General features: G+C 38.5%; 1 protein-coding gene across 7 annotated transcripts in view; it reads right to left on the reverse strand.

Annotated features, from left to right (window-relative positions):
* Positions 1 to 22,608, reverse strand: part of CHRM3 (cholinergic receptor muscarinic 3) — a 509,004-nt gene that overhangs the window by 211,033 nt on the left and 275,363 nt on the right. The window lies entirely within an intron of this gene.

The raw sequence follows: 22,608 nt of genomic DNA on the forward strand, positions 1-22,608 counted from the left end.
ACATGCATTTGGCAGCCAAAAGAAACTGAAGAATCTCCAGATGACTTTGTCATTGATTGGGAACCTTTATGAATTTCTTGATTTGTACTGTATTAATAAGGACTCATCATCTGTTGTCCTTAACATGACACCTCTCAAATGTGGCTGGGACTAGGAGCTGACTCCCCTATTTGGCTTTTAGTCTACAGGCACAGAAGCAGTGAAAGCTAACTCTTCTACCTAAAAGGATTTCTGTATATGGGGATATGCAATCTCCAGACAATTTGGAAACTTCCTCTGTCACTCTAGGAACCAGAAAGGGATGTAAACTCATAAGAGAACCAAGCAAAATAGAGTTTCCCAGGAGAGAAAAAATATGGCTTATTCACGTTGCTCCCTTTACTGTAAGACCGAGCCCAGCGCCACATCTAATGAGGGACTTAATATTATTTCTGTGGTGGGGATACAAGTCTGAATTAGGAGACGGGATAACAGTCTGTGAAATTCTGGAAGCAGTTTGAAATATTATCAGTCCACACATGATATCTGTTGAAGACTAGACATGAGGCTGACGTATAAACACCGAAAATCACAACGAAGTAAGTTACTTGTGGTATGCCACTTTTGTGGAATAGAGATTCAGGTCTCCACAGAAACTCAGTGGACTGGATTCATGTTTTGTTTTTAGGCAGCAAATGAGGTGAATTTTATTTTTGTAAATATGAGACTGATTGAGTACATAAGACAAGAAGTTTCTACAACCTTTATTAATACTAAGGTTTTAGGAAAATACCAGAGAGACAGACAATGCTTACTTTCCTAGACGTACAGTGAACACGCATGCAATGTTGTGAAAGTCAGCTCAAGTAACACTCATGGTTCGGCAAAGGGAAAAATCCCTGTAAAGTTTTCAAAACAGGATCGACCTATAGTGTTCTCCTTTCACAGGAAGGCCAGGATTCAATCTGAGAGAGCCATGGTCACAGGGCAAGTAGAAGGCTCTTCAGAGCTCTTGTTAGAAGGGTTGGATGTAAATTGCCCCCAAATGCTGTCCTCGATTTGAAATTCCATAATCAGTCAAATTAAATGAGCGATCGATCGTGATTATTTTAATCACCACATGCCTTTAAGGGTAACTATATCAACCTAAAACCAACATTCATCAAGCATCCACTGTATGTTTTTTATGCTATTTCAGGAAAGGTGTTTAGACAAAACATTAAGTGACATGGCCCCTTCTCAAGGCGCTTACCCTCCAGCCCAGAACGAGGGATGTAACACAATGGGAACTATTAAAGAAGTGATAATAGATTCTTTAGGAGCTGACTTAAGGCTAATTAGTGTGGACCAGAGCAAAAAGATTACAGGGGAAGGGGACTATATCTGGTTTTTAAAGAACAGGTCAGATTTGGATAGTTCATAAGGAGCCTGAAAATATTCCAAGTGAAAGAAATAGTATGAGCAAGGAATGGAGCAAGGCCGTAAGAGTCCAGGCTGCCCAGAACACTGGGTGGGTCAGAAAGGAACGGGGTCACCGAGCCCATGCACCCCACAGGGAAGAATGTGTTTTAAAATCTCAGGATCAGAACGAACATGATGAATGAGATATTTTAGGAAAACAGTAGGGTAATGTCATGCAGCGTGGACTGAAATTCAGAGTAAGAGCCAGGTAGCCAAATGAGGTTGGTAACTCCTGACAAAACTTGAGGCCTAATGGGATGAGGAACAGCTCTCAACTGTGAGAATGAAGAGGAGAACTTGATGGTCCTTTTTTTTTTTTTTTTAAAGATTTCATTTATTTATTTGACAGACAGAGACCACAAGTAGGCAGAGAGGCAGGCAGAGAGAGAGAGGGAAGCAGGCTCCATCCCAGGACCCTGAGATCATGACCTGAGCCGAAGGCAGAGGCTTAACCTGAGCTACCCAGGCGCCCCTTGATGGCCCTTTTATAGTCGGACCACGCACTGGTGCCAAGGCCTAGGGAAGGAGGACAGACTCGAAGAAGAACAAGGAGCATGTGGAATCCAGGGAGAAGAGGAGGGTGTGTAGCACAATCCTCCGAAGGAGGGACAGAACCAGGACACCCAAATTTTGCCTTGTTGGACTGACTTTAGGAGGAGATGCTCACTCATCTGAAGTACAGAGAGTCCTATGCTTTGGTCCAGAAAAACTAACAGCACAAAATAAAGTCAGAGAAATGACTCAAAAGGGAATACAAACAGTGGGAAAAAGCCTCAGGAACTTTAGGTGTTATGAAGAAGATAAATGAAAAGTAAACACAAGCCAAGTGTATAAATGGCTGATACATGCAGGAAACGGATTTCAACCCATCTGTGGAATGTCAGTAAAATGAGGGACCGGACAGCTCTCTTTTCCTCCAAGCAGTTCAAATCAGACCTATGGTTTTGTGTTCTGTTGAGGGACCTGCCCTTTCAAACAGAGGTCACAAACAGAAATGCATCTAAAAGTCGGCAGGTAACTTAGATGAGTAAGAACTTCTAGGGGCAAGAACACTGGGAGGAACAAGCCAAACCAAAGAAATAAAGCCCCTCAGATCTTTCTATTTCTTTTTTCCCCTCCCAAATACTCAGGGATCAAAAGCCAGGCTGCAGGCTATGGGTTTATGACATCTGCTTTAATAGGAACATGCCCACAAAGGAGACCATTCTGGGGGTGACAGGATGTTAATGGGAACTCAAAGCCATATCACCCAAGGGACAGGGGATGGACTGGTAAGATTTATCCAGGACAAGGCTTATTTGACAGCTCTTTTCAAATTTCTGAAGGCTTTCAACTCAGAGCAGAATTAGATTTGTTTGTGATCCCTCCAGAGGATGGATATAAGCAAATGTAACTGACCAGTGAGCTGGTGGGTTTCCGGGCACTGGAGATGCTCACACCGAGACTCGGTGAGGATGATATAGAGGGAATAACTCCACGTTGGATGGGAGGTTGGGATGACAGCCTCCAAGATCCTTCCCAAATCTAAAATTCTAACACTGGAGGACATCGGCATCTCAAATGGGAGAGGATGGGAGAAAACACTGGTATCCTGACAGAACCATACAAGGCGTGGTGAGGGAAGAGCCCAGAGTGTGTGTCTGGCATTTCTTTCACGAACCTCTAATTACCAGACACCATCTTCGTATGTGAAAGAATGAATTAAAGATCTAAAAGCACAGGAATCCAGGATTCTTTTTCTTTCAAGTGAAGGAAAATACAATCTGGCTGAATGAGAGGGAAACAAAGCACAGGAAAAAGGAAACATGAAAGAAAATAAACCCAACTTTCTTCCCTATTTTCTTAAGGCTGGTTCCAAATTCAGTTCTGTTATTCTAATATTCTGAGGGTTTTTGTCATATATTTCCGTTCAGCACTGTTAGGCAGAAGACATGCTTTTTCTATATTCCTTTTGGCTGTGTGATTTGGTACAAACAATTTACAAATACTTAGCAAGTATTCTTATCTTTGATCAGATAATTCCACTTCTGAGAATCTGCACAAAGCAATGTGAACTAGAGAAAAGTACTTTACACACAAAGATGTATCCACAACTCTCGACAGAGTTCATCTATGAATAATTAGACATAATCAAACAGTATGGGACATAGTCACTTGTTTTAGTCAGCTCAGACTCCTACAACAAAATACCACAGGCTGGGAGGCTTAGAGAGCAGAAATTTCTCTCTCAAGGTTCTGGAGGCTGGGAAGTCCAAAGTCAAGGTGCCCACCAAGTCAGCTTGGTGAAGGCTCTCTTCTCCTGACCTGTAGATGGCCATCTCGCTGTGTCTTCATATGACCTCTTACTTGGTTTGCATGGAGAGAGAATGAGCTTTCTGGTGTCTCTTCTCCTAAGAGCACTAAACCCCACTCTTGTGACCCCCTCTAATTCTAATACCTCCCAGAGACCCCACCACCAAATACCATCATACTGGGGGTTTGAGCTTCAACATATATGCAGTTGGGGTGGGAACACAAACATTCAGTCCATAAGACCACTCAACAATGAGGGGCACCTGGGTGGCTCAGTAGGTTAAAGCCTCTGCCTTTGGCTCAGGTTATGATCCCAGGGTCCTGGGATTAAGCCCAGCATCGGGCTCTCTGCTCAGTGGCAAGCCTGCTTCCCTTTCTCTCTCTGCCTGCCTCTCTGTCTACTTGTTATCTCTGTCTGTCAAATAAATAAATAAAATCTTAAAAAAAAAAAAAAAAGACCACTCAACAATGAACTTTCCAAAACTATGTAATAAATCAAAGCATACTTTTAATAGATTAAAGAAAAAAGAGGATTCAGAAATTACACATATAATGTTAATAAAATCATGGTAAGAAAAACTCAGATGTAGAAAAAAGAGTCTTCAAAGAAAAATATCAATATGCTAGCTGTGGTTGTGTTAGTGTGGTCAGGCTATGAGTGTTTTTTATTCTTTTTTCTTTTATTTCTAAAAATTTTACAATATTTTTAGAAATATTTTATTAGTGGAGGGGCAGAGGGAGAGGGAGAAGGAGAACCTCAAGCAGACTCCATGCTGAGCATGGAGCTCGACACGGGACTCAATCTCACAACCCTGACTGAGACCATGACCTGAGCTAAAAACAAGGGTTGGTTGTTTAATTGACTGCGCCATCCAGGCACCCCTCTTTTCTTTTCAAACCTGTTTATTTTACAGGCTTTAATAGATACGTATATACAACTTCAACATTCTGGTGAAAGGGTTAAATTTGTGGGACCATGACTGTTAACCAGCTTATCAGGAATTGATAGTCTACTACCTTCCTTAGGCAAATGGTCCTGAGGCACAATTGAGACCAGACAACCAGGACCCTTGCTACCCACACACCATAGACAGAGCCCATAGGACGCACAGTCGACCCTCAGTAACTGATAATTGAACTCATTGCTTCTGCAGGAAGGTAGCAGCTGATCCTTACAGGGTCAGAGGGAAAATCAGTGTGGCTCCTCCTAAGTAAGGGAATGTATTCTAGCTAATTAGCTTTTCTATTTGGAAGTATTAAGTTCTGCCAGTTAAGTGTATACTTCACTGGGAGTACGCCAATGTTTATTGTGTCTTAAATCCTATGTACTGTTGAACAGTTTAGTGGCCTCATGGCAAGATGTATTTTATTTTCAAAACAAAACGAGGAAAGAAACAAATGCACTTGGTTCCCCTCGCTCATTGTTGATGAAATACTAAATGGCACTCCAGAGCATCAGGCATAGCAGGCGGGCAGGATTCTGAGCTTGGAGGGGTCCCCAATCGTAAATTAAATTACTGCAGCGTGTAAAGAATAAATCTGCTTTAAACTTTTAAGCTATTTTCCTATATGTTACCTTAAATTTGCTTTTAGATTAATGACTTAGAAATAAATGACCTTTTGAGAAGGAAATAGGAGAGTGATTTCTCGAGATCTGAAATAATCTCTTCTTAATTATGTAGTAATGTCAAGTGTAGACATCATGGCATTTATAATACTGTCATGGTGCACGGATCTACAAAATAATAATTACCTATTAATGCCTGTTTTTAGAAACCGAATTTGACAAAGTTGGTTTGTCATTCCTTTCTCAGAATATTTTTTCTTAATTGCCCTGGTGTATGAATAATCCCCCAGTTCTGTCTGCAGAAAGCCAGGGATGTCAAATTTACTCCACGTTCTCTGCCTACTTTTTTATGTTGTCAGTTTTTCCCTCCCTAGACACCAAGGACAGTGGTTTCTGACATCACAAGTACGATGGGAATGAGTCAGAGAATTAGTTTTCTTTTTTTCCATAGTTTATTTTTCTGGGGGAAAACACTGGGAAGTGGTTTATATGTGTACCTCTTGAACCCTCTCTGCAGGGCTATCTCTCTAAACCAGCTTTGGTGACATATCTGCGGGTAGAGCAGAGAAATTCTGTGGGGGAAATGGTGAAATCGGGGCGACTCTGCCCAAAGCAAGGACATGTGTTTTAGTCTTTGGAATACTAAAGTGGGTCTCAGTCCTTGTTAAAACTATCGTAGTTTTGAAAGTCTGTTGCTTCTTTCTCTATTAAACTTCCCAAATTCCTTCCCCTCCATTGGTTCCATGCTTAATGTGGGTTTCTCTACAACCCAAACCCATTCCCTGTCCATACCCTGTTTTCCCTGAAATTATTTTGGTTCAAGTATTTTTCCCTTCTAAAACATAATTCACAGTGGTTCTATTTGGGTAGTTGGGCTGATGGTCGTTTTGTTTACTTCCAGATGCTTTTCTGTATATTCTGAGCTCTTACAGCAAAGATGTATTACTCAGTTGATAGGGAAAATAAATATTACAAAATAACAGCATTACAAAACTAAAATAAAAAATCACGTTTTCTTCTTAACACACTCATTGCCCTCTGAGCAGGTCCTACAAGTGCCAGTATGATGCTGAACACGCATGTTTTAAAAGAATACAATATGAATTATTATTTATTTTATGCTCACTACCTGCCAGACTCTTCTGTAAATACTTTACATGTATTTCTTGTTTAAATTTCACTTTGCCCTCGGAGGGGAATGTTTTCCTAATCCCTCATTTAAAGATGAAGAAGTTGAAACTCACAGAGGTTCAGGATCTTAACCTAAGTCACAGAGTTGTCAAAAATGACAGGTGAGAGATAAACCACACAGGAGACCACCAGTGTTTATGCTTCGATCAAGACACCTACACTACTGCACACTGAGAACCTGGATTAAAAAAAAAAATAATAATAAAGTCTTTTATGTAACCTTAAATATCCAAAATACTATAATTTCAAAAATTAATCAAATAAAATTTACTAATGAGGTATTTTACATTTTTTTCTATAGTAAGTTTTCATAATATGGTCTATTTCATAGACCATAGAACGTTTCAAGTGGTGGTCATATGTGGCTGGGATGGTGGCTACCAAATTGGATACTAGTTCTAGCCACAGATTTATATTGTTTTTTGTAATAACCTGTTTTTGTTACTTATTCTTTTTTTTTTTTTTACTTTCTAGGCTTATTGAGATATTAGTGATTTACAATGCCAGCTGAAGGTGTACAACATGATTATTTGATATATGTATATACTGCAAAATATGACCATACTAAGGTTAATGACACCTCTGTCCCCATACACAATTACTTACTTTTTGGTGAAGAGAGCATATATGATCTATTTTCTTAATAACTTTCAACTTCCAAGATAAGTGACAACATATAAGAGTTTGCAGTTTTAAAAATTCCAGCATAATTAACACATAGGGTTATATTAGTCTCAGGTGTACAATATACTGATTCAACAGTTTCATACATTACTCAGTGCACATCATGAAAAGTGTGATCTTAATCGCCTTCCCTTATTTCACCCATCCCCCCCACTCAGCTCCCCTCTGGTGACCATCGGTTTGTTCTTGATAGTAAGAGTCTGCTTTTTTGATTTGTCTTTTTTTCATTGTTCCTTTGTTTTGTTTCTTAAATTTGGCCTATGAATGAAATAATATGATATTTGTCTTTCTCTGATAGACTTATTTCACTTAGCATTATGCTCTTTAGATCCATCCATGTTATTCCAAACGGCAAGATTTCATTCTTTTTTTATGGCTAATATTCCATTTTATGTGTGCATGTATGTATGTATGTGTGTGAGTGTGTGTGTGTGTGTGTGTCTGTGCCTCACACACTTATTTATCACCTCTGCTTTATCGATTCATTCCTTTGGTATGAAGAAGTCTTTCATTTTGATGTAGTCCCAATAATTAATATTTGCTTTTGTTTCCCTCGCCTTAAGAGATAACAGCTAGAAAAAAGTTGCTAGGGCCCACGATGGAGAAATTACTGCCTGTGCTCTCTTCTAGGATTTTAATGGTTTTAGGTTTCACATTTAGGCCCTTAATCAATCAATTTTGAGTTTATTTTTGTGTATGGTGTAATAAAGTGGTCCGGTTTCATTCTTTTGGAAGTAGATTATCCCAACATCATTTGTTGACAAGACTATTTTTTTCCATTTGTATGTTTTTGCATCCTTTACTGAAGATTAATTGACCATATAGTCATGGGTTTATTTCCAAGCTCACTAATCTTTTCCACCGATTTATGTGTCTAGTTTTGTGCCAGTACCATACTGTTTTGATGACTACAGCTTTGTAGTATGTCTCAAAATCTGGGATTGTGATCCCTCCAGTTCTATCCTTTTCCAAGATTGCTTTGGCTATTTGGGGTCTTTTACAATTCCATACCCATTGTAGGATTATTTGTTCTAGTTCTGTGAGAAATGCTACTGGTATCTTGATAGAGATTGCACTGAATCTGCAGATTGCTTTGGGTGGTATGGACGTTTTGACAATACTGCTTCTCCCAATCCATAAGCACGGAATGTCTTCTTGTTTGTGTTGTCCTCAATTTCTTTCATCAGTGTTTGATTATTCTCAGAGTACAGGTTTTTCACCTCCTTGGTAAAGTTTATTCCTAGGTATTTTATTATTTTTGGTGCAATTTTAAATGGGATTGTTTTCTTAATTTCTCTGTTTGCAATTTCATTATTACTGTATAGAAATGCAATGGATTTCTGTACTTTGATTTTATGTCCTGCAGCCTTACTGAATTTATCAGTTCTAGTAACTTTTTGGTGGAGTTTTTTTTTTTTTTAAATTTTCTATATATAGTATCATGACATCTGCAAACTGGGAATGTTTTACTTCTTCCATACCAATCTGGATGCCCTTTAAATCTCTTTGTTGTCTGACTGTTGTGGCTAAGACTTCCAGTAGTAGGTTGAATAAAAGTGGTAAGAGTGGACATCCTTGTCTTGATTTTAGGGGAAAAGCTCTTGTTTTTTGCCATTGAGTAGGATGTTAGATGTGGGTTTTTCATACATGACCTTTATTACGTTGAGGCATATTCCCTCTAAACCTCCTTTGTCGGCAGGTTTTTTTTTTCCCCCATCGTGAATGGATATTGTACTTTGTCAAATGCTTTTCTTGCATCTATTGAGATGATCACATGGTTTTTATTCTTTCTCTTGTTGATGTGACAAATCATGTTGATTGATTTGAGAATGCTGACCCAGCCCTGTATCCCAGGAATAAATTCCACTTGATTGTGTGAATGACTTTTTAAATGTACTGTTGGATTTGGTTTGCTAATACTTTGTTGAAGACTTTTCCATCTATGTTCATCAGAGATACTGGCTTGTAGTTCTTTTTGTTGTCTTCAGTTTTAGTACCATGGTAATGCTGGCCTCACAGGATAAATTTAGAAGTTTTTCTCTCTTTTCTATTTTTTAGAATAGTTTGAACTAGCTATTAACTCTTTTAAAAAAATTAATTTATTTTTTTATTTATTTCCAGCATAACAGTATTCATTATTTTTGCACCACACCCAGTGCTCCATGCAATCCATGCCCTCTATAATACCCACCACCTGGTTCCCCAACCTCCCACCCCCTTGCCCCTTCAAAACCCTCAGATTGTTTTTCGGAGTCCATAGTCTGTCATGGTTCACCTCCCCTTCCAATTTCCCCCAACTCCCTTCTCTCCATCTCCCCTTGTCCTCCATGCTATTTGTTATGCTCCACAAATAAATGAAATATTTTAAAAATGTTTTAGAATTCACCTGTGAAGCCGTCTGTTCCTGAACTTTTGTTTGTTGGGAGTTTTTTTGATAACTGATTCAGTTTTATTGCTCATATTCTGTTCAAATTTTCTATTTCTTTCTGATTTGGATTCCTGGTTTGGGGAGGTTATACATTTTATATCTTATAATCCTTTGTATTTCTGTGGGTTTCATTTCGGATTTTTTTTTTTTTTAATTTGAACCCTCTCCCTGTCCCCCACCTTTTTTTGACGAGTCTAGCTAAAGGTTTATCAATTTTATTGATCTTTTCAAAGAACGAGTTGCTGGTTTCATTGATCTGTTCTATTTTTTTAGTCTCTATTTTGTTTATTTCTGCTCTAATCTTTATTATTTCCTTTCTTCTACTGCTTTTAGGTTTTGTTTGTTCTTCTTTTTCTAAGAGCTTGCATTTTTATTGTACTTTACAGTTTACAAGATAAGAGCACTTATATTTTGACATAGGATTTTCATTCAAGCCACAAGGGAGGTCTCATTATCTCTATTTTAATAAAGCAGAACCTTTATTTTAAAAGAGACAGAACCTTAGGGAGGTTAATTGTCTTACTCAAGACCAGACATTTTAGCAAATAGCAAAGTCAAACCCAGAAATCATGTCTTTTGGCTTCAAATCCAGATATGTATTTACTAGTACTTTACTTGATAACGACAGTCTACTTACTCACTGTATTGTAAATAACTCAAGAGATAATGTCAATGCATACATGGAAAGGATGGAGAAGATGTTGAGTTTAGAGGTAATACATACATATATATCACGCTAAGTACAGATGTCATCCATTCATTAGAAAAGAAAACAGAAATCAAGATAAATCATTTTGGGGCAATTAGGTTATTTGAATTGTGCACACTCTCTAGCATGTTACCGAAACAATTGAAGTTAAATAACTGTGTAAGTGTAGTTTAAGAGCCAATAATAGAATAGCAAACCTAAAATAATTAAAGGGCAATAAAAATTTTTTCTCTGGTTCTTAAAAATAATTTTCTTTTCTTTTATTTATTTATTTATTTATTTATTTATTTATTTTTAAAGATTTTATTTATTTATTTGACAGAGAGAAATTACAAGTACACTGAGAGGCAGGCAGAGAGAGAGAGAAGGAAGCAGGCTCCCTGCTGAGCAGAGAGCCCGATGCGGGACTCGATCCCAGGACCCTGAGATCATGACCTGAGCCGAAGGCAGCGGCTTAACCCACTGAGCCACCCAGGCGCCCTTAAAAATAATTTTCTAAATGAGTTTTCTTTCCTTTTCATTTCCTCTAAATATTACTACTCTGAGGGAAAAAGTCATTTCATATATCTATCATAATAGTTTAAAAAATTATTATGGGCCAAGTTTGAATTTCTATTATCCAAGTTTATAACATGCATGAAAGCCATTATTGTTTTACATGTAATTGACTATAGCTGATCACAGCGAGGGTGATGGATTTAGTTACTGGTCCCTCAAGATCTTCCAGATTTCTAATGAAATTAAGATAAAATAAATATGTGAGTAATACCAATGTACGAACATATCAAAGCAGTATACTAAATTTTCCTAATTAACAACAATCAAAAAATAATAATTCATTTTGTTAGGTTATATATGGTAAGATATACAAAATATGAATATTTTCCCCAAGTAAAGTAGAAATAGTCTTTCATAATCAATGCCAATTTTACCCATGTTGTAATTTCTATGATTTTTTTTGTTATTTTAAGTGAGTGAATTTTTTTTGCTCTGCAACATAGATGTTAATGAAAAATAAATATAAAACTCTAAAAAGTAAAAAAAAATATGAAAGTGAAAGCAGTTTTTATTAAAATTAGCTGTACATATTATCAATAAAATTACCTTTTCTCATAGACAGATGATACCGATCAAAATTAGTGTGATAATTTTTAGGATGTTAAGCTTGTGTTAAAATACAAATGATGACTCAATTTTTTCAATATCATTTTTATATGCTCATTAATGTACAAGATAATGGAATACCTTCATTCTTTTGATTTTTAACCCCAGAGTCTCAAGGTAAAAAGGAAATAAAATAAAATGTTTTTCAAACAGAGAGAGGGCAGTCTCTACTACTCTAATACCAAATAGGAAAAAAGATTTTATATAGCAAGATCAAATTTACATTATATAAGCACTTTACCTAATAAACCAAAGACCTTTTCTTATTTCTTTTACTTTTTAAGATTTTATTTATTTGAGAGAGAGAGATGAAGAGTACAAGCAGGGGGAGAGGCAGAGAGAGAGGGTGGAGTAGACTCCCCGCTGAGCAGGGAGCCTGATATGGGGCTCGATCCCAGGACCCCCGGATCATGACCTGAGACACTTAATGGACTGAGCCACATAAGCACCCCTGTCTTATTTCTTGAAACCTCCTTTTAAAGATTCAGAACTTGGATGGCTCATTTACATAAGGCATGTGCATACAGACACAGGGTCATATGCCCGATTTGGCTGAGCTCCCTTCCTATAACCTGTGGCAAACGATTTGTGCCTCATTTCCTGACCTGGGGTGCTCCCATATGCCTGTCCTCATGGAAAATGAAGCAGATCTTGCATGCATGATGTGACCTCACATCTTAGGATAATGTTATCTTCATTGTAACTGTAAATTTTTTGTTCCATGTTGATCAAATTCTTTATGATTAAAAGAAATCTGAGGGACACCTGGGTGGCTTAGTCAGTTAAGTGTCTGCCTTCGGCTTGGGTCATGATCCCGGGGATTGAGTCCTGCATTGGGCTCCTTGCTCAGCAGAGAATCTGTTTCTCCCTCTGCATGCTGCTCCCCTTGCTTGGGCTCTCTCTGTAAAATGCAGTCGAGAGACTAGAAGTACTATGGACCCGGACCGCTGAGGTTCAGCTCCTACCCTGAGACTCATGCGAACAACAATATTTTTAGCCATAACTACCCTATCTGCAAAATAGAAATGATGACCATAACATCCACCCCAAAGAAGAGCATTATGATGAAATGAGAAATTAATAATTGCAAAACCCTTAGGAATTCCTCTGTCTCAGTGTATTCTAGGCCTGGTGATTTTCTACATTTGCCAGATCATACTGAATCTGGCGAGGATCATTAGGACATTTAATTCCAAGCATCTATAGCAAATCTGTGAGTCAGTTCTTAGATTAATATCTATCCCTCACAGCGATCTTTTATTCCGAGCATTCACTCCTTCATGCAAGATATTTACTGAGCAACTGCTGTCATCTGTATGAATAAACAAATGTAGGAACAAAACATTTTTAAACGCGGTGATGTCCGAGAAGAAAATATGCCAAATTCCCTCTCTTTGAGTTATCTTCTTCAGGTAATTCGTAACGGTGCCTTTCTTGGCTGAGTTCCTGTTGTACTGGGAGTAAAAATCAGATCAAAGTCTTCAACTGACAACCTCAGTCATAATTGCTTTTGATAGGTAATTCTTGTTCATTATATTTTGACTTTTGTTCTTAATTCCCTTAAACTTCACAGATACCTAAAGACCTAAAACTTGTTTACCATACAAATAGTGTAAAACTCACTGCATCCTAATACGCAGTATCTAATATGTAAATTAACGCTGTGTGAAAAGTAACTGAAAATCATCTTTCTGTAACGTGGCTTCCTGTCATTTATGGGTTGGCCAGAGGCTAGACCAGCTTTTATTAATATTGGAAAAATAATCCCCACTATGTATGAAATCAAAGGAAACCCTGTAGGTTTATCTCCTGATCTATTTACTAAAGCATTAAACAGGTCTGATTTAGAGAGTGTTCTGATGCTTCCCACGTATGGCATAACCCAAGTCTGTTTTCAGGGTCCAAGGTGGGCATAAGCCTTTCTTATCCTACCACCCTGCTCTTATCCCCACTACCACAATGCCCCCAGCCCTTCACCTCTACACCAAAACTTATGAGGAAAGTCGTCTATAATTTTCTAAGGTTTCTGTCAATTAAAGCCAGCTTGAGACAAATGAGATTATGAGAGTCAAGCAGCAGACTTTCTTCTTATTAGTCTACTCACGTTATCATAACCAAATGCTATCAACTGGGTGGCTCAGAAATACAGACAGCTCACAGTTCTTGAGCTTAGGGAAGTCCAAGATGAATGTTCTGAAGGATTTGATTCTTGGTGGGGGGATCAGGAGGCTAGAGCTATGTTGTATGATTTTTTTTTTAACAAGGCCACTAATCCTATGGGATTAGGACCCATCCTTATGCACTCATGTGACCTTCATTGCCTCCTAAAAGCCCTATCTCCAAATAAAATTGCACTGGAGGTTAAATTTGGGAGCATGCAATTCAATCCATGGTGCTCTTGAACATTATTGTAACCTTGTGAACGAAAAAAGGAAGCAGCCTGTTTTGAACTATTTGACCATGATGGTACTGAAGGTACCAATCACAATAGTTTCTTTTTTCTTTAAGATTTTTTATTTACTTGGCAGAGAGTGAGAGTGAGACAGAGAGAGAGAGAGTGCGTACAAGCAGGGGGAGCAGCAGAGGCAGACGGAGAAGCAGGCTCCCCACCTAGCAAGGCTGCATCCCAGGATCCTGGGATCATGACCTGAGCCTAAGGCAGATGCTAACAATAAAGCCATCCAGGCGCCTCCCTCAATACCTTTTTTAGAAACCCCTGTGAAGAAAACATGGAGCAAACAAAAATGCGATGAACACATAGCAGCAGTACAAATGCTGCATGCCCTCTGATGATCGGATTTCTACTCCTAAATGCACTGAGATGTGTTTCTCCAGAGCAAGGAAGAAATGCACAGAAATGGTTAGAAAAGACGAAGGAGTCCATCTGAGGACAGGACTTACAGAAACCCAGACAAATACATGAAAACACATCTTCTCTACATCCCAATTCTTTGAACAATTAAACTTTACAATCTCTTAGCTCCCACGCCTGCTATTTCCCAGTTTCACGGTTGAACAACAATTTTTCGTCCTGCAGCATCAAAGCCTTTATGCCTAGATGCTATCTGCTTAGTCCTGCAGAAGGAAGGCAGACAGGACCACCATCTCCTCTTATGGAGCTGTTCTTCAGTTAAAAACGTAATCAAAGTTCTTCTTGAGAAGCACTTTGGTTTTCTTAACTGTTCCTGCTTTTTGTTCCATTACTCACCTTTGTGATTACCCTCTAAATCCTTTTCAAATTCTCCATGCTCCTCCTGAGTAATGGAACCAATGTACTCATTAGGGTCTCATCAGTATTGAGCATAACAGCGGGATTAGCTCGCTATTTTTGAAAAGAACCAGCGACACTGCCAAACAGGGAGGCATGAGAGTTCTTAGCTCACCTAAACTGCTAGTTCTTATTCTGTCTCTTTTTGTCTTATTTTGTCTTTCAAAATTATAACCAACTGCAGGCCTTTCATTGTCTGGAATTATCATTAATTACTTTGAGGTATTTTGAAAATCATCTCTAACTAGAGTTTAAATTCCAGAGTGTTGATTCTGCAACCTTAATTCTCTTAAGCTCTATACTGCCCCCTATTGAGTCACGTGGCCTGAGCATATGCAGAATGTTATGGACGACAAAGGGTACCATGAACAAAGCAGGTTTCTTCAAAAGACAGACGCCCCATTGTTTTTTCCTTCAGAGACTGATTCCAGTCTCTGAACACTTATCTCAAAGATGTATTTGTTTTGCTCAAGATGCCTAAGAGAGAGACCACCTTTCAGACTCAAGAGGAAGAACCTGGAACAGATTCCAGGAAACAAGCCTAGGGGGAACGGACATAAGATACTGATGACATCTGAATTTGCTAATTCACTTTGAGATACTTTCATCCCCTAAGGTCTCTTGCTTCAGGATCCCTGTCAAAACATTAAAATAAGTACACTTTGATTTTATTATTTCACAACTGATCTTTCTAGACACTTGGTCTTGGGGGAAAATCCTCAGATGATGTGCCTTGGGGACCTGTAAGCCCTGAGTCTAAAAGTAGACATTCTATTTCACAACAAAATATGGAGAGAACCATGCAATCCACTAGTCCTATGCACACCCAAATTAGGAGATGTCAGCACGACTGAACAGAAAAGGCAAATACAACATAAAACATTTAGGGACCATTTAAAATTATGATTGGCTATTTTCTCCCTAGGAACAATATATAAAGCTTAAAATGGATGAATCACTATATGTTGAGATCCCCAGGTGGACATGAGGGACACAGTATAATGTCACTCTAATCTATCTTCAGATAATTGCTTAGCAGTTATTCCCTCCAGCTGACATTTTATTTAAATTAAACCTAATACATGGACTATATTATCTATGTCTCTTGGCTAAAGAATGAAAAGCGTGTAGCCTCTGACCTTTAAAATATTTTCTTTTTCTTCCTTTTTTTTTTGGTAGGAGTCAGGAAACTTCTAAAAACATGTTGAGGAAGGTAAAATTCTTTGAGCAAACGCAAGGCATATCCACCACATTTAAGAAAAATTACTCTTTGAAAGTCTTAAATCACATTTACCAATGTGTCTCTTCACAAGCCTGATGAGCTCTTCCTACAGGTTTCAAATGAAACCCAACTGCTTCCTGAAGATCTTGAGTCAGCACTTCAAGACCCTCCCTGCCCAGCTCTCGATCTGCCACCCCGAATGACTCCTTACCGGATCGGGACTATCTCATGGCTTCTCCAATCCCTGAGTGGCTTCCTCTAGCCGAGCAGCAAGGCTTCAGTCCTTAACAACTCCCACCCTAGCCTGGCAAATTTTCCCTAGTGATGCTGGTTCTTGAGCTCCTTTGGTCTCATGTAGAGACCACACTCTAAGCAAAGGTTTCTGCTTTCTGCTAGTCTTAGCTAGTGTCCAAACAATGTAATTAATTCAATGTTGGATACTTTATAGCTTCTCATCAACTCTTCGGATTCCTTTCTCTTGGATTACTCTGTGTGTGTGTATGCCTAGGTATTTTTTTACAAGCAGATGAATTAGAGATAATTCATGGATTACATATATAGTATGTGTGTGTGTGTGTGTGTCTGTGTGTGTGTATTTAGGTATTTTGTTATAAGCAGATGAATTAGAGATAAATATATATTTAAAAATTACCAGTCACTACATGTCACACAAACATTATGAATTTTTAAGAATACTAACACAAACAACCATATGCAACTCTTTTAAATGGTGATCCTTTCCCAAAGCAGAGAGAAAATAATTTATTGTGAATTTCCATATAAGGGGTGATTTTTTGAGAAAAACAGTCCTATTTTAAGTAACCTTTTTTTCTTAAGATGAGAAAGTACTTTTGCATGAAATATGCTCAATTTATGTTAATACAGCCCCTTCTTTTGGTGAATATTTTGCCTCGCTGGGATCAACTTAGGAATTTCAAGTATTATATGTCCAAAAACTGGTGCTCACATTAAGTTGGAGAGACCGGTTGGAATGCGAATCCATGGCATTCTGGATGTTAGGGCAAAAAGGAAAAGAGAACCGAAGAAAAAGAGAACTCCACCCACCAGCACCTTCTCTCCCTCTGAGGGTGAGCTGACCCCTGGAATATGTTCCACAACCATGCTTAGCAGCATCAACATCCCTAGGGTTCTTGTCTCCATCACATTACATACTTTTGTTTTCAGGGCTTGAATCGACACATAACAATAGAAAAGAACCTCAAATCTTCTCCAGCCAGATTAGTCCCTGATACCCCTCCCAACTACTCCACTAGGAGTTCATCTAAGTACCTCATATTTTTCACACTCAAACCCTAACTCAAGACCCCCCCGCTCCACAAACTTGGCCTTCCTACCCCATATCCTACTCTATGAATGATGCTGAAACAGATCCTTGTGTACTTACAATCATTCTCCCTATTCTTGTAATAATAAGCCCCACAGACTCTTGGCTGGTCTCACAGAGACCTTCCCTAAGAAAGAGACATATACTGGTCTACACCTCACATCCCTGTAAATTATCGATGGATGTCACCCCTTCTCCCGTCTATTCTTCACAGAAAAGTCAGAATGAGCCTTCTGTAAAATCTTTAGATTATGTCTTTCAAAGGCTTCCCAGGTCATTTTGCTTAGAATTCAAGGTCCTACAGTAGTCTACTTGGCCTTGCATGATCTGCTCCTTGTCCACCAACTTCTGATTTGACTCCATTTTCTCATGGTTTTCCTACTCTCTAGCCCAGGCTCCTGACTCCTCCCTGCCACGCTCTTCAACACTTCCAGCAAACTCCTACCTCAGGGCCTTTGCAGATGCTGGTCCCTTGCCCTTCTTCTGGTCTCTCTTCCAATGTCAAATTACTAAAAAGGACTTTTTGAACAATCTCTTTAAAAGAATGTTGCACCACAAGCCTTTCCCACCAAGATTCTCCATTGCTTTAATACCCTTACTAAGACTGATCTCCCTGACCCTCAACATTTGATGTGTATCTCTGTACTTTCTCTCTCCTACTGTGACATGACATCCAAAAAGGCACAGCTTTTTGTTTTATTCTCTATCATAGCCTCAGTGCCTATGGATGTCTGACACAAAGCATGTAGCCAGTAAATGTCCCAGTTTTAAGATCCCTCCAAAAGAGGAAACATACGTTCTAGGAAGACGTAGTGCAACTTACAGGACATTCCAAATACAAAATAGTCTTACATTTGGGGACTGATTTTATGTTTTGTAACCCGCAGCATTATCAAAAATCTAATTTATAAGTCCTGCTATTTTACAATTCTTTTCACTCCAATTAAAAAAAATTCTAATCAGAGAAATTTACATTTTTAATCATGTTCTCATCACCTTTTTATGCAAATGTTTATTTAGCCCATGCCTGGTTGTAAATTCTTCTCCGCACAGAGGAAATGCTGGAAGCTAAGGCAACAATTGGTCCTATTAGTATTTTATTACTCATCATTCCTCCTGCATGTTAATGTGTGATGCTTCAACTAGAATCCTCCCCCCCAAAAAAATTAACTGAAAAAAATCTCATTCTGTGTTTTTCAAGAAAACAAATTAGTAACATTCAAGCAGATTGCATTTTTATGCAATTGTTATTAAAAACTCCTGTGGAGAGAATTAAAGAGGTTTACGCTACTTTAAAACAAACTAGGACTAATATCTATCTATATCTGTTTATCTGTTCTCTTTATAATACAAATATATCTTCCAGAATATCTTTTAATTATTATTATCTTCAACCTTTGGTTTTTGAGTTAATCCCCCCCCTTTTTTAAGATTTTATTTTTTAAGTCATTTTTATATCCAACCTGGGGCTGGAACTTACAACCAAGATCAAGATTTGCAGGGCCTTCCAAATGAGTCAACTCGGAGTTCCCTTTATAACAACACTGTGTGTTGTTACATGACAAATGCAATCTAGTTTCAAAGTGAAGTTTCAGAACTAGTGAGAAAAACAACTTCATGTATCAAGGGCTTCTAGAATTGTGCAGACATCATATCCATTCGGACCATCTACTTGGATGCATCAGAAGCTCTTCAGCTGTTCACGAGTACAACTCTTTCTTTACCAGACTAGTATTGATAGCCACTCTGTAATGTTCTACGTGTTCAGGTTTGTCCACATGACTTTAGCAAAGTTTCAAAAGATAAGGCACTTCCGATAGGAGTTTTTAGACTACAACATCTCAACATGGCAGGGAAAAAATTAAAGATGAAAATATTGGCAAAGAAGAAGGAAGTAACCATACATGGCTTTAATAACATCAGAATGAGTTGCTAACAAAATATGAGCTTTCCTGGCCCTTTGACTTTGTCCAAATCCTTTAAAAATGATGCCCATCTCTCTGCTTCGGCAGAGCACATCAGATACAGTCTCTGATCTGATGAATTACCATTTTCATTGCTCATTATTTCATTTGTGTAGTTCACTGGCCAAGTCACTTCCTAGCTTGTGTCTAAAAGTAAAATGCATTGGAATTATTCATTCCACAAATTCCATAAATATTTACTAACATCTAATGCGGAGTCCAAACATGGAGGGTCCTGGAAGACTATGTTTTGTTCTAAAATACTCACTCTCAAGACTCATCATGAAGTGCTAGGAGAATGAGATGAATAAGAAAAAGTCAGATATACTATAAATATCTGTGACAAAAGTGTATTATTGGAACCACTTTACATATTAAAACAAAATAAGACAAACATTGATAAGGAACTTGGTATTATCAAGCACCATAGTGTGTCTGACCTATAACAAACACAGGATGTATTTATCTTTCATATTCAATTTTTAAAGTTAATCTGGACCAGCTGTAGGTCAGTTTTAGGGAAACTCTGATTAAAGAGACATCAAGGCAAATGAAACAAGTCATAGAAAATACAAAGAAAGTACACTTAACCCAAGGTTCATTTTAGGTACTATTAATTTCTCTCTCAATAGCTGTTTCATGTGGTGGCAATATGGTAGATTTTATAGAGATTTTAATCTTCCTCTGTCCAGAACCCAGAGACTCGGGGATATAAGGAATTCGAAAAAAAAAATGGCTTTATATTATTTGAAAAGCTTTGCCTGCACTAATGTAAAACTCTAAAACATAAGGGGCATCGCTGCCTGAATCCTTTCAAATAAATTCCTAAAACAGCATGAAAAGAATCTGTGGCCTTATTAAAGCTCAATTCGCCAGAGAGAATTCTACACAAGACCAATCCACCTTGAGGACAAAAGAAAATGCAGGGGCATCTCTTAAGCACTGTCCTGTCCTGGGTCTCTAAGGACACTCAGTGTCTGTGTGTTTGTCTCTCTCTGTGTATTTTGTCCTCCTTCTGCCCGCCACCACCAAACAGACCTTTAGGAGAAAGATAGTACTGTGCAGGCATGCTATTTGTTAAATTAGTTCCCCAAACGCACTTTAGCTTCACGGATGAAAATAATTTAGGGTAAAGAAGGTGTAGCTACATTGATAACCTCACCACTGGTCTCCATTACCTGAATGTCAAGTGCACATTTTTATTATGTTCTTAATGCATGCAGCTTCTTGAGCTTTTTAATAATGTGAATGGTGAAATGCCCAAGGTTCTATGTGGAAGACAAAAGCATGAAATAAAAGTTGATTACGCCGTGTACAAGGGGCGCTGACACGGATCCAAGTTTCCACTCTGCAGCAAAGCACCTTAGATTTATTGATTTCTTTTAAAATTCTGATTAAAATAGCATCGTTATCCTTCAAAGGGTGTCCTTTTTGACGAAAGCATTTTGATGACAACTTATCTCTGTCCCTTCCAATGGGAAGGGCAACATCTACAGGGATGGGTGTTTAGAATCTAAAGGAAAGATTTCAGTGGCTGAAACAGTGGTTTATAAAGTCACTGGACAGTCACCATGAGTGCACCAAGATCTCTGGTGCAGCTCAGATAAATATTGGATTTATCTTCTGTATCGGTGAAAACAAAGGCCTGTATATCTGAGTCACAGATGAAATGATCCCAGCTATAACCATCACCTCCCCACCTAACAAACACATGCCCCAAATCCTGCTATTCTGCCTAAAATTTACCACGAGGGAGGGACATTTAATAAACTACGGTGGCTGTGCCATAAAATTAATCTTATAATAGTGTCACTGACAAATTACGAAATCTCTTTGCTCCTGATGGTAACAAGATACCAGGAATGCATTAAGTGGCAATTGGTGGGAGACATCAATAACATTTTAGCCTCCGAGTCACTGCCTGGAGGGGCAGGCAAGCAGAAGATTAGTCCAAGGACCGATGCACAGATGGAGGAAAATTGCCTCGGTATCTTCAGCTACACCTTCTAGGCACTTTCTTCCATTTGCTCCTAAAATTCAGTGCCTCAGTGCCTCGGTCTTTCAACAAAGCCTGAACTTGGTCTTCATCCCACCGAAGCATAAATGATCATTAGCAGTTTCCTTCATTTCTGTTATTATAACTGAAGAGGTGTAAGCAGAACTGACCAGACAATTTCCTATTTATAAACAATCACGCTGGCTGTTGGGTGGAGAACAGATTGAATGGGGGACCAGAACAGAGTGAGAAGGTGATTCAGGGACCATGGCTGCACATCAATGAGACAAGGAAGTGATGGATGCCACGTGTACCTGGGGGCAGGGGGTGTGTGTGAAAACTAACATAGAGACAAATGGAGATTTTGGAGCAGTGGTTTGAAACCCCAGCTGCACCTGTAAATCATTTGAAGAGCTTTTTAAAAATTCCAAAGCTCCAGCTCCACTCTGAGATTTGGACTTAATTTTCTGGTTACAACCTGGGCACCTGCATCTTCTCACCCTGAGGGCTGAGAACCACTGAGTCTGGGCTAAACCTGAACAACTAGATGGGGTAGATGTGGAGAGGTTAAGTAGAGGGAATATTCTCTTCTATGGCAACTAGATTTCTAAAATGAGTAAGTGGTTTAATGGCAGTGCCAGTGACAGAGAAAGAGGAGACTGGGGACCCAGATTTTTATGTGAACTCTCCTGGTTTTTTGACTTGGTAATTTTGAAAAACATATACATGTCCATTTTGTGTAAGTCACAAAACCCAATAAAAAAAAAAAAAAACAAACTGAGAAGGATCTGACATGTAGGTGACCAGTTGCAAATTCTGTTTAAATCAGGGAGTTAAACTCTAATTATGGATTTCAGACGTTCACAGAATAGGAGTGAAATTCTTTGGAGACTCTTGGAAACATGTAATTAATTATCTGATCCTTCATTATGAATAAAGGTGACCTGGTGTACTTGATACATTGTAACCCTCCCTCCCTCCCTTCCAAGTCGAGTTATAACACTCTTTGTAAAGCAACATAAAAATTTTTTTGCAAGGTAGTGGGTTAAGTAGTAAAGCTAGATCCCCATATCTGATTAACTCTCAAGTCTGTGCTGCTTCCCAAAAGTGATTTCCAGCACTTTTTTTTGGGGGGGGGGAGTTATAGAGTTTTAATTTTGAAAATATAATTTATGTAGATAGGAGTTTTAAAAAATTTATGTCAGTATCTCAACAAAGCCTACCATATTTTTAATAATATTTTAAAAGTTGAATACCAGAACACGATGAATCTTGTAACCAAGGATCCTTGATGGTATCACCAACCTTAATGGTAACACCACACACACACACGTGCAC

This window comes from Mustela nivalis, assembly GCF_964662115.1.
Source record: "Mustela nivalis genome assembly, chromosome: 2".
Classification (NCBI taxonomy): Eukaryota; Metazoa; Chordata; class Mammalia; order Carnivora; family Mustelidae; genus Mustela; species Mustela nivalis.